We start from the raw sequence: 13,778 nt of genomic DNA, 5'->3' as shown, positions 1-13,778 counted from the left end.
TCTTAAGTCTAGGAATGAATTATTTGGAAGACATCAGCCAAGCTGGGGTAGTTGAAGTGAAGTGATTAGATTATCATTTAGAGGAAGGAATAGAAAGCATAGGATATAAACGATAGAGAATACCAATACTAAAGAGAAACTGGGAATCAGGGCTTCAGAGAAGGAGTAACCACATAGTAGGCCTAGCAGCAGAGTGGAGATTTTATGGAGAGCAGCAGTGGTCAGCCATGACAAATGCTGCAGAAAGGTGCAGTGAATTGAGGGGATTGAAAGTTATCTTTTGGATTTTGCAATTAGGACATCAATAGGCACCATAAGAAAAGCCATTTTAATGGGGGCAGTGGGAGTGGAAGCCCTTGGGTTAGTAAGTGAATGGCCAGTGGAGATGTATTGATGAGAATCAACTCCGTGTTCAAGAAGCTTTAGACAAGAGCAGTAGGGCAGCAAGGCAATCATGCATTTGACTGGTTTTGTTTTGTTGGTTTTAGTTACGATGGGTGTAACTTGAGCATGTGGAATTGCCCAAGAGATAGAATTCCTAGAAAAAGAAAAGTGCCTTAGAATCAAGAAGGATTGGATACTGTTGGTATCAAGAATGTGGGTTATTCTGAGCAGAAGTAGAGGAACTCTAACTTGAGTAGAGGGACACATGCCTCTTCCTGGGGAGCGAAGAGGAAAGAGGAAATGCAGGCTCCGTTTGGAGACGTGCTTATGCAGAGGCGAGAGATCTGGAAGGTTTGTGCACACCAAACTCATCATGTGATCCTCCATGGTGGGTGCTGATAACTTTTACTAGTGCACATAGCTTGTTAGTTAAGACACCGTAGAGCTTCATCTCATCCATCTCAAGCAGAGTAACGTTTCTGTGGTGTGAAGCTCCAATTTTGTTTTATTGTAAAGCCAACATTTATTACTTGAAGTCTCAATCGCGATGAGGGGTTAAAGCACATCTCTTTGGAAAGTGAGTTTCACGAGTCTTATGCATGAGCCAGTCTCTTCTGCTTGGTGATTGAGTTTGCTCATACACGGCTCGAAAAGTGGAAATAACCTCATTGTAAGTAACGTGTGTCCACCCAGACATGAATGTTCATGAATGTGAATACTGATAGTGAGATTTCTGGAAATCTATGTAGATCATGGAGCTGTAATTGTCTCATATTTTTTCTCATATTTTCAATTCATATTTAATGTAGAAATAGAAATGATTCTGCATCCTGGCTAGGCTCTCTCCAGATAGGTCAGGTAGAGCTCATTCAGTCCTTTTCCTGTGGGCAAAGAGTCGCGTAATTTGGGGGCCAGAAAATGTGTGTATGTGTAGGGAACAGAGAGAACAGAATAAAAAGTATAAGAAGGCTGACCTAACGTGTGTTGAGTTTGAAAGAATGATTTTGGCTATAATACTGTTACCTTGAACAATTTCCTGTGTGGAATTATCAAAGAAAATGTAGCTTTCAGATAACTAAAAAAAGTGAGATCTCCTCCCTTTACTTTTGAGTCCAGTGCCTTCCTATTTACCTCAATAAAACCTTACCAATTAATCTCACTGCTTTAAATCCCCACATAAGTTTCTGTTGTCTTTCCTATTATGCGTGGAGGCCTGCACATCTAAAGATTTCTTTATTGCTGCAGAGGGGTATTGACTGGGCTTCTTCATTGTACATATTAAATTATACTCCTCATAAAGTGAGTGAGATCGTTTCTGCCCAAAGTGATGCCATTGTTTTAGCAGATGGTCCAGAGACGCAGAGTCAGTCTCTTCTTGGGGCAATTTCAAATCTTAATAGAAGATTTCCTTCTTCAAAAAATAAAAATAAAAAATCTATTTCCAGATATGGTACTTGGTGGTCCTTAAAGCTTACAGTTTTCTGTAAAGCATCTTTCAGTGGCTTGTTTCTGAGCTTCCTGTACCTGGATGGTTGAATAACTTTCTACCTTCTGAATACTTGGGTTGCTATAGTAACTTGCTGGTCAGATTGCACAGTGGGACCTGCATAGTTTTCTCTGTATTTTCACCTCTTAGTGCACATTTAATGTGTTACGTGCATGACTTTTCCAAATATATAACTCACATTTTGATTTGTTGATATTCTATGTGATATCAATCTGTTAATTAATCTGCGTCAGTTTAAAACTGTGATGAAAGTTGGAAAGCAGTAGCTATGATTCAGGGCTGGAGGGATCTATAGGTTGGATTTCTCAGTCCAGCCTATAGACCTGTGTGCTTAGGGGCTTGTAAACTACTTGCTTTTCACATTTCTAACCAGTAGAATGAGGGTGTCACTTACCTCTCAGGGTCGTTGTGGGGAGTGAATGAGAGCATGAGAGCAGCTAGCACTTTCCCAGTCATCGATCAATACTCGGAGACATTGGTAGACAGTTGTTGAACCTCAGAAACTTCTTCAAGACTACAGGGATTTTTATAGCTAATCTTTACACACTGTAAGGTTATGAGGTATTTTTGAATTATGCTAAGAAAGATTAAATTATGCCTTCTATATTTCTTTTATTTAAAATTATTATTCCCATTTTCTTTAAATTAAAAAAAATTATTGAAGTATAGTTGATTTGCAATGTTGTGTTAGTTTCAGGTATACAGCAGAGTGATTCAGTTACACACATACATATGTGTGTGTGTTCTTTTTCAGATTCTTTTCCCTTATAGGTTATTACAAGATATTGAGTAGAATTCCCTGTGCTCTACAGTAGGTCCTTGTTGGTTATCTATTTTATATATAGTAGTGTGTATATGTTAATCCCAATCTTCCAGTTTATCCCTCCCCCTGCTTTTCCCCTTTGGTTACTGTTAGTGTGTTTTCTATGTCTTTGAGTCTGTTTCTGTTCTGTAGATAAGTTCACTTGTATCATTTTTTTAGATTCCGCATGTAAGTGATATCATACGATATTTGTCTCTCTGTCTGGCGGACTTCACTTAGTAGCTCATGTCTAGATGCATCTGTGTTGCTGCAAATTATTTCCCTATATATTTCTGAATTGTGTATTAGGTAAAAAGGTTCATCATGTTTGGTACATTAATTGCTTTAATATGTAATTAATCAGATTTTCTTAATCCTGATATCAGGTCTCCGTTATTATTCATTTTCTGTGTAATCTGTAGTTGAAATGCTATAATCATTTCTAATCTTACTTAATTTTTATCGAGATTTGACTAAGTTGTCTTCTTTTGATTCACTCAGTGGAAGTGGATTAATTATTATTGTAGCAATGCTAATGTTTAATGTATTAGTCATGTTTGTTTTCCTAGTAAATCAACCTTTTCAGGTCTTCTGTTACTTTGCTAACTTTTCTGTCTCCATTTCATCCTTCCCTGTTTACTTACTGTCTTCTGCCTTTCTGTGCCATTAACTTTAGCCTCATGCTTTTGTTTAAAACCACTGAAGTGGGCTTCCCTGGTGGTGCAGTGGTTAAGAATCTGCCTGCCAATTCAGGGGACACGGGTCCGAGCCCTGGTCCGGGAAGATCCCACGTGCTGTGGAGAAACTAAGCTCGTGTGCCACAACTACTGAGCCCACGTGCCACAACTACTGAGCCTGCATGCCACAACTACTGAATCCCATGTGCCTAGAGCCAGTGCTCCGCAACAAGAGAAGCCACCGCAATGAGAAGCCCACACACCACAACGAAGAGCAACCCCCGCTTGCCGCAACTAGAGAAAGCCCGCGCGCAGCAATGAAGACCAATGCAGCCAAAAATAAATAACTAAATAAATTAAAACAAAACAAAACAAAACAAAAACCCACTTAAGAGTTTTGCATATATATTGTACTATAAATACACAGACATATAGATGTATCCATAGAGTTTATGTCTCTTTGAGGAAATAAGGTAGAATTTATCACTTTTATGAAACCTGTGTTTTTCCTATAGATTGTTAACCCCAAATTAGGTATCAAAGCATTTAAAGTTTTGTATAACTTACAGCACTTTTGTGTTAACACTGTTTTGTAGAAATAGAAGATTTAGAGAACTGAGTGGACCCTCATGCTGGTTGGGTCTGTAGTCTCATCAAGACTAGGGTCCCCGTTCACTAAGAAGAGTTCTCTGTTGGACAGTTATTCTGTGGTCCTCCTGTGGAGTGGTCCCTACATGGCACTCTTAGTGGCAGGGCCTGTGAGGTGACAAAGAAATATAACATGTCATCTGAATTCACAGGACTGTACCTGCAGAGGCAAGATGAACACATGAAAAGTGGACAGTTCATAATTGGATGTAATTGCACACTGGGTTGCACGCAGCACTGGTGAGTTGGCCCGTCCAGTGGCTGTGAAGGTCCCCAAGCGTGGTCATAACAAGAGACGGTCGACTGAAAAATACAGGGGTGGGTCAAAATCTAGAAAAGGGACTAAATGAGTGAAGAGCCTATGGCTTGGTTTTTGTTCATTTATCTGTTAACTTCTCAGACAGGATATCTATCTTCTGGCTTATTAACCACTGAGTCCTTTCATTTCCTATTTGGTGGAATCCCAATTATTCTATACCAGTTTTTGAAGGTATAATTAACTGTTTTTAAAAAAAATTTAATTTTATATTGGAGTATAGTCGGTTTACAATGTTGTGTTAGTTTCAGGTGTACAGCAAAGTGATTCAGTTATACATACACATATATTCTTTTTCGAATTCTTTTCCCTTATAGGTTATTATAGAATATGGAGCAGAGTTCCCTGTGCTGTAGAGTAGGTCCTTGTTGATGCTATAATTTATCTCCTGTGTAACGTATTTCCTGTTTACAACCTGCCTCTGAACGAGAGAATGAATTCGTTTTGAATACAAGATTTTGGAGGTTGAATTATTGCCATATATTTGCTCGTATTAATTGATTAGTGGCTGAATTTTTTAAATATATGTTTAAATACCTATTGTGTTCGTTACAGTAGTGATGAGACCAACCCTGCTGGAGCAAATTGTTCATAAAAAGCAGAACTATAGCATACTTCTAAAAGGATCTATAACTCCTTTATGGAGAGACTCAAATCCCTGGCTTTAGCATGAATTTGGGGGAGAACTGGATAATTAAGTTGCCCAGTTAGGAACTTAGAGTGATAATGTAAGTTATGAAATTTTACATTATATGTTTAGACTATAATTAGGCTTCTTATTTCTCCAAAGATTTTTAAATAGCCTCTAATAAAAAAGTCAAGTTTAGTAAAGTAAAATATAGTTCATCAAAATTGTAAAAAGGGAGTTAATACAGCAGAATTTTTGCTAATATATTTGTGATGATAAAGTAATAAGTTGGGGCATGAATGTTCTTTTAACCATGGAATAAAAGATGTAAATACATAATTAATTAAACAATTGTTTTTGAGCACCTATTGTATATCTGGCACCTTGGAAGATGTTAGGAGTAAAAGGTGAATGATACCTTAGTTGTGTATCACCTTCAGGAAACACATCTAAAGGGAGGCCTCTAGGTCTAGTCTGTGAGAGAAAAAAATTACTAAAGAGAAAAAAAAATTAACCTCTGGCATGATTTTCATGGAGGACTTTGAAATATAATAGTTATATATATTTTCCACCTTAAGACGTTGAAGCATTGAGTTTCTAAATTATATTTGTTTTGCTTTTGCCCCTTGAACTAGTTAGTGTACCTCACTGCTGGTTAACCAAGCATGGAAACCAGCAGACCAATGCGTGCAGTAATTGTCCCCACTGTTACTTCATCATGAAGTTTTTTTTAATGGTGATGAATGAGTTCATAAATAGATCCAGCAGAGCTCTTTTTACCTGTTGTGTCCCTGGGTGCCTTCTCACCGTAAATGACAGGACTGACGTTGAAATCGTGTATTGCTACTTTTGCATAGGGTGAACAGAATAGCTCTTTTCACATTAAGAAAAACAGGCTCTCAGACAAATATGATGTCACTTAAATGTGGAATCTAAAAAAGTGATACACCTGAACTTATTTAAAAACAAAAATAGACTCACAGACATGGAAAACAAACTTCTGCTTACCAAAGGGGAAAGGGGGGGAAGGGATAAATTAGGAGTTAGGGATTAACATGTACACACTACTATATATAAAATAGATAAACAACAAGGACCTACTGTATAGCACAGGGAACTCCACTCAATATCTTATAATAACCTATAATGGAAAAGAATCTGAAAAAGAATTGATATACACACACACACACACACACACACACACATAACTGAATCACTTTGCTGTACACTTGAAACTAACACAACATTGTAAATCAACTAAAATCAGCTATACTTCAATAAAAATGCATAAAAAAGAAAACTAGACTCTCATCTTAACCTTTTTTTCCCACTGCAGTTCTTTTGTTGACTTGCAACATATTTTAAAAGGATTGTGACAAATGCTGTTATCCTGTTTCCAAATGAACAGTATTGCAATACAAAATATTGAGAAAGGATGTTATAGGTCTTTGTAATATTCACCTGATGTTACTTTGCTTACACCTGAAACTAACACAACACTGTTATGCAACTATGCTCCAATATAACATAAAAATTAAAAAAATAAATCTGTGTGGTGTAGGGGTGGTGAGGACTTAGCCCAGCATGTGCCAGGTATCTGCATAGTTGACTCCAGAGCACTTAGTAGGAAGTCAGGTCCTCCAAACACGGCAGCAGGTACACAGCTGTGCGAGCCCAGGGCCCTGCCTGCCTTGGGGCAGCGGTCCCCAGCCTTTTTGGCACCAGGCACCTGTCTCGGGGAAGACAGGTTTTCCACGGACGGGGGAGGGGGAGGGGATGTTCTGGGGATGATTCAAGCGCATTACATGTATTGTGCACTTTATTTCTATTATTATTACACTGTAATAAATAATGACATATTTATACAACTCGCCATAATGCTGACAGGAGGCGGAGCTCAGGCGGTAATGTGAGCAATGGGGAGTGGCTGTAAATACAGATGAAGCTTCGCTCGCTCCCCCCGCCGCTCACCTCCGGCTCTGCGGCCCGGCTCCTAACAGGCCACGGAGCGGGGACCCCTGCCTTAGGGGACTGACTCAGTCAGTAAATAGCTGGGGTCATAAACACTGTGTGTGCCAACACTTAGCAAACAATATCGTGGTCCGGTGTGATTGTGCAGGTCATTTTCCATAATCAGTGTCATTTGCTGAGAAATTATAAATTCCGCTGAAATCCTTCGGCTGCGTAGTTTATGTAACGAAAGCATATTTAAAGGCCCACCCGTATTATAATGGACTATATATTTATACTTTTCTCCAACTTTCTTCATAATAATCTCTCAGGACTTGTAAATCCTTTTTTGGATTCCCAGTTGACCATTCATCAAAGATTAGGGCAGCATTCTGTTATGATTATATTTCATTTTTGTTTGAGACTTATGGTAAGACAAATGATGGTGCCATCAGAAAACTAAAAAGTAATAAAAGAAATCAGAACAACAAAAATAAAAAAATAAGTATACCGTGTCTAAGAACTGATTCTGGGGAGGAGAGCGTTCATTCTGTTTTAAATGTGTTGCATTTTAGTAGCTCCTAGGACCTCAAAGCTGAGTTGAGAAACATGTCGCTTGTTAATTATGCCTCCCGTAGGTGTAGTCTGCATAAAGAGAGTCACTATATTCATTATTGTACAGTATCTGCCGCTACTGATGTCTCAGTGGTTTCTGGCATTTCTGGTGCCTTACCTATTTTGTTTTGTCATCTGTCTTACTAGGTAGAGGTTCTTTTCTCCTATTTTATAGATAAGGACCTCCAAGGTCAGGGATTTTAATTGTTCCAGGTTACATAGCTGGCGAAGCTAGGACGGAGCCAGTCTTGACTGTGCTGAGAGCTTGTGACAGACTAAACATCACAGGGCTCAGAAGTTGCCGTCTGGGTGACAGGAAGCAGGGACTCCACATCTAGGTAAACTAGAACAGCCTACTCAGCACAGTAATGTCGTTCAGAGTTACAGGACTAGTGTGTGCTTGTGTTCAAGGTTTTCAATTATAAAAATCTTAGCTGTGCATTGATGCTGACAGGAACTGTATTTCTCGTGGGAAATGATCAGATTTTAATGGAAGCTCTCCCTTTGGTAGAAATGATTGGTGAATTATTCAGCCGTAAAGCCAGTGCCTGTACTCACCACGGTGTCTTAGCACACGTGGTAAGGAAGGGGGAAAGGTTTGGTATTGTTTGCTCGAGTCTGCACTTAACTTATTTAACTGAACACGCGAGAAGTTTGCGGAAAGGTTAACCCGAGGTCATTTCAGTTTGTCTTTGGCCACTGCCCAGGTGGAGATCACTATTCCTCTCTGAGGCTTGATGTCATAAGACTCTGTCTGTGGTGAAAATGTAATATATATGCATATGTGTTACCAACTTGATGTATGTCACAGGGAACAGAAAAATTTAAACATTGAAATGATACATTTAGGGAGTATTCGGTTTGTAAAGGGTATTGTTTACATTTATATTTGCCACTGTGTTGCCATAGCAAGATTTACATGAAACATTGTACAGTTTATTAAGGTTTTGTTTTGTTTTTCCTTAGCCTTTTATTCAACACATTCATTGAGTGTCTGTTTTACTCTGTGTTTTAAAGCGAGTAAAGAGAGGCCAGAGATCTTTGCTCCTGCTTCAGGGAGATTTCAGTTTAGTGACAAAGACAAGTAAACAAGAGGGGTGCATGTGCTTTGGTAGCGTGGGGAAGAGGGAACCCAACCTTTCAGCAGCTCGACACCAAAAAATACCCAAACACCTAATTAAAAAGGGGCAGAGACCTGAACATTTTCCCAGAGAAGACATGCACATGGCCGACAGGTACATGAAAAGATGCTCAACATCGCTCATCATCAGGGACATGCAAATCAAACCACAGTGAGGTATCACCTCACACTGGTCAGAATGGCCGTCATCACAAAGTCTACAAACAACAAATGCTGGAGAGGGTGTGGAGAAAAGGGAGCCCTCCTGCACTGCTGGTGGGAATGTAAATTGATACAGCCACTATGGAGAACAGTATGGAGGTTCCTCAAAAAAAGTAAAGATAGAACTGCTGTATGATCCAGCAATCCCACATATATCTGGAAAAAATTAAAAAAATTAAAACACTAATTCCTTACGCTAATGTGTGAAGATACACATACCCCAAAGTTCATATGGCACTATTTACAATAGCCAAGCTATGGAAGCAACTTAAATACCCATCAACGGATGAATGGATAAAGAAGATGTGGTGTATATATACATCGGAATACTTCTCAGCCATAAAAAAGAAATAATGCCATTTGCAGCAACATGGATGGACCTAGAGATTGTCATACAGAGTGAAGCAAGTCAGACAGAGAAAGACAAATACCATATGATAACCTAATCTAAAAACTAAAACTAATGAATGAAGCAGACTCACAGGTATAGAGAACAAGCTGGTTGGTACCAGAGGGGAGAGTTATTACATGATCTTGTAATAGCTGTTGATGGAGGATAATCTGTAAAGATACTGAGTCACTCTACTATACACCTGAAGATGACATAATTTTGTAATTCAACTCTGCTTCAATTAAAGAAACAAAAAAGAATGCAGGCAGTGCTGGGTCAGGGGGGCTGTGCAGTGGATTCTTCTGAGAGGCTGAGACTTTTCCTGGGTCTGGAGGCTGAGGAGGGAGGACTTGGGCGGAGGAAGGCGTCCCAGTCAGAGCAGCAGCTGTGCCAGATGCTGAAGGAGAGAAGCCAGGGATGCAAGGCTCAGCTGGAATTCAGGGGGCGGGGGGCACGTCACTCTCAGACTGGCAGAACCGGGGGAACATCTGGTCCTTGCAGTGGTCACCTCGCTTTCCTGGTCCCCCGGTCTCTGGATGCATGCTCGGGTGCTTCCTTTTCCTCTGCAGTCTGGTCCGAGAGTCACTGCTTCTAACTGACCCCCTTCCTATGTGTTTTCGTCCCCTCACTGGACACATGTCACTTTCAGCCAGTGCCCACCCTCCTTGTAAACCCAGGAGCTAACAAAACGCAGACCGTCAGCATGTATGAACTCAGAACACCTGCTTAGGTAAAGTTAAACACAAACAAAAATAAGGAGTGAATTGATTAAATAAGCAAGAAAACCCCCATCCCTACTTCTAGGTACCATATACCTTTTCCCCAGATAAACCAACGCTTGGACCGTTCAACATTGAAAAAACAGCTGCATGTACACAGCTTGCTAAACCTTTATGCGTGAAGGTTGCAAGGCTGCTGCTTAGACATACACGTGAACTACGTTCTATTCACAGAGAAAGCCAGTTGGCTGCTGGAGAATTGGGCAAATGCCGAGATCAGAGGAAAGCAAGACACTTTCTGTGAGCTTCAGGTCTCCGATTGGTTTTGAGGTCTGCCGTATTAAGCCGGTCCGTGTACACCCTGTGGGGTTGTGTGGAGGGAGTTCTGTGGGCCCACGAGCTCCTGTTTGTGAAGAAAAGGCTCAGGTGTTACATGTGAACTCCACGTTACAGAATCGGCGTTGTAGACACCTGGACAGGTGTCTGGCAGTTAAGAGCTTTGGCCTTGAAAGTTGTGCATGTTGAAATCCCAGTTCTAACACTTGGGCAGGTGACTTAAATCTATTAGGGCTGAGTATCCTCGCACGGACTGCGGCAACAGTGTCTGTCTGTTCCTTCTGCATAACCCCGGGACGCTCTGTGGATCACATGACATCTTAAATATAGGCAGGCCTCCACACCCACGGACTCAACCAACTGTAGACCAAAAATATTCAGAGAGAGCTTCCCCGGTGGCGCAGTGGTTAGGAATCCGCCTGCCAATGCAGGGGACACGGGTTTGAGCCCTGGTCCGGGAAGATCCCACATGCTGCAGAGCAACTAAGCCCATGCGCCACAACTACTGAGTCCACGTGCCACAACTGCTGAGCCCGCGTGCCACAACTGCTGAAGCCCACGCGCCTAGAGCCCGTGCTCCCAACAAGAGAAGCCACTGCAATGAGAAGCCTGCGCGCCGCAACGAAGAGTAGCCCCTGCTCGCCGCAACTAGAGAAAGCCCGTGTGCGGCAACGAAGACCCAACGCAGCCAAAAATGAAAATTAAATTAAAAAAAAAATTCAGAGAAAAAATTTCCAGAACTTTCCCAAAAGCAAAACTTGAATTTGCTGTACACCTCGACAATTTACATGGCGTTTACATTGTATTGTGGATTGTGAGTTATCTAAAGATGATTTAAAGTATACAGGAGGATGTGTGTAGGTTGTATGCAAATGCTATATTATTTTATATAAGGGACTGGAGCATCTGTAGATGTTGGAGGGTCCTGGAACCAATGGCCCATGGACACCAAGGGCCAACCGTGTGTATGTGTCTGGGAAAGTATGAAATGCGATGCACGGTAGGCTGGATGTTTAATAGGAAGGTGTGATGTTTAGAGAAACTACCAGATCTGTATGTGAGACTTTGCAGACACAACTGGGTATTTGAGTACATGAAAACAGGAGGAAAAAAGTAATAACGGTGAATAGAGTTAAGAAATTATGGCTGAGGGGAGAATAGGCCTGTGTCTGGGCACGAAAATGAGATTTCTGAAGATAATAACTTTGAGTGAAAAATGGGAGGTTTGTAATCACACAGAATAGTGAGTGTCTGGATTCTTCATCCCAGTGGTAGACACACAATGTGTTCGTTCTCTCGGAGTTCTGAGGGCAGTTCACAAAGGGATCATTACACGCCATGCGGTGCAACAGTACATTAGCCCTAAAGAGTAACTCCTCAAGGCATGTAACAGATTGACTTTGAAGAAACAGTTTTTTTCTCAAGGCTGTAGTTCTTGGATAAGCGGTTCCCGCCTCTAATTGTGTGAGAGCTGTGTGTGCCCTTTTCTTCCCGTGTGTTGTGGACACTTCGCACAGCAGCTACTGAACCTCCAACACCGTTTGGTAAAGGATGCAAAATGGACAGACGATAAATATACACTATTGTTGGAAGAAAAAGGGGTGAAACACAAAGAATGATGTGAAATGCAAGTAAAAGATGGAGCACGACTGAGTCACGTGAGAAGCAACCAACGCAACAAGTAAAAAAATCAAAAAAGTTAGGCAGAATACGCAGGAAAGGGCCTTCTGGGGACGGATTTCTGGGTGATGAGCCACAGGAAGAAGCAGCGTCATGTGACCCAAGTGGAGGCGCTCTTTGGAGAATATTTTCATCTCACACCTAATTCTATACCTGAAATTATGGTCAGTAAAGCCCTTGTCTCTTTAAGGGATTTCTTGAACTAAATTAGGTGATCAATATGTAGATGGTATAAACGTGCACAAAGTTGAATTGTGAGACGATGCTTGTGAGGTGACCAGGTCACTAACTGCAACCTTAAATGACACGTCACAGTGGTCAGCTTTTCTCCTCCTTATGTTATCCAGATACCAGGACGAGCAACGTCTTAGGACTGCTTGACCTGGAGACTGCTTACACACTCGTAAACACGCTTTAATTTTCTGTGGGTATTCATCAAGAGGAGAGTAAAAGAAGTCTATTATTTTAAGGGAGATTCCTAATAGAAAACTCTTTGAACTGTTATAGGACTAGGGTATCACTTTTTGCTTTTCCTATGCTAGTGGTAACCTTGAACGTGGACTTTTCCGGTCTCCTTGGCCCGAGACCAACGTGGACTCCCAGATTTTCTTTCAAAACTGATTGCTTTCTTTTTTTTTTTTTTTTAAAGAAGTTATTCCTTCTGTGATGTTGTCAGTTAACCCATATAATAAGAAAGAGTTCAGGTAAACTTTGTGACCTCAGTCACGATTATAATCCTTCTGTTTGATGGTAATGCACGTAATCTGTCCTTATTCCTGAAAGAGAAATGAGAGGGTCAAGAGTGGAGAATGGACACTTGCACTGAAATGAGTTCTTTGTGTTCCGTGTTTAGTCAAGTGACTAAACAGATGACCTAGAGGGAGTCTTTCTAACAAATTGACATCAGACTTTTAAATTAGCAATTGGTATAAATGCATTCCTAAATCAGATTTTCACACCTCCACTAAACTGGGATGCTGTGAAGCATCCATGGTGATCTCTTCTTCCTCATATTCTAATGAGTGTATGACCTAAAGTGTTTGAATGCCGAAATAAGTTTCGTAATAGTAGGTCGTACGGCTTTATTTTTGGATGCATATTTGTGTATATACACACATGATTTCTAATATAGGGTCATCGTATAGGATGCTAATGACTGCCTGTAACAAAACTCTCAACTCATAGTTTACATGTTAGGTTTATTGTCTCTTATAACAAGACGTCTGGGGTTCGGGCAGGCTCGGGCTTACTTAGTTCCGGGGCTCAGTGTCATCGTCACCAGGCGCATTAAACTTGTTTCTCCATCATCCTCAGCCTGTAGACGTCAGACCTTAGGCTCTTCCCAGTGTCACCTCCGCACGCAGCTGTGTCCAGACGCAGCAAAGGAAGCTTCAACACAGCTACCTCGTTTTGAACTGCAACTTTTCCTTCATTGGCCAGAACTGGGTCTCAGGCCTCTGTCTAGAAGTCACTGGCCACAGGGCAAGGAGACCACAGTTCATTGTATTAGGTCATTTCTGAGTCCCTGCTGGGCTGGGGAGGTGATCCGCTTCCCGTGAAGGACCCTGACCCCTTGGAGAAGAGAGAAAAAAAAAAAAATCAAGATTCTGTTAACAGAGTATAGTGAGTGTGGGATGACAATTGGAGCATTCGCAAAACTGTGTCTACCAAATACGAATTCACAATATAAAACTACTTTAATTTTATTTTTAGCACAGAGTTTTAAAAAAGTCCCAACTAGAGTTGCAAGTCTTGTGGGAACGATCATCAAGGATGAAGAAGC

The 13,778-nt window shown here is 40.9% G+C and overlaps 1 protein-coding gene across 1 annotated transcript in view; it reads left to right on the top strand.

Moving 5' to 3' along the window:
* PDGFC (platelet derived growth factor C) overlaps window positions 1–13,778 on the top strand; it is a 217,561-nt gene that overhangs the window by 78,082 nt on the left and 125,701 nt on the right. The window lies entirely within an intron of this gene.

The sequence above is a fragment of the Monodon monoceros genome, unplaced genomic scaffold (assembly GCF_005190385.1).
Source record: "Monodon monoceros isolate NGI ecotype Baffin Bay Population unplaced genomic scaffold, NGI_Narwhal_1 Super_Scaffold_20, whole genome shotgun sequence".
Taxonomy (NCBI): domain Eukaryota; kingdom Metazoa; phylum Chordata; class Mammalia; order Artiodactyla; family Monodontidae; genus Monodon; species Monodon monoceros.
This window is presented reverse-complemented; position numbering and strand designations above follow the sequence as displayed.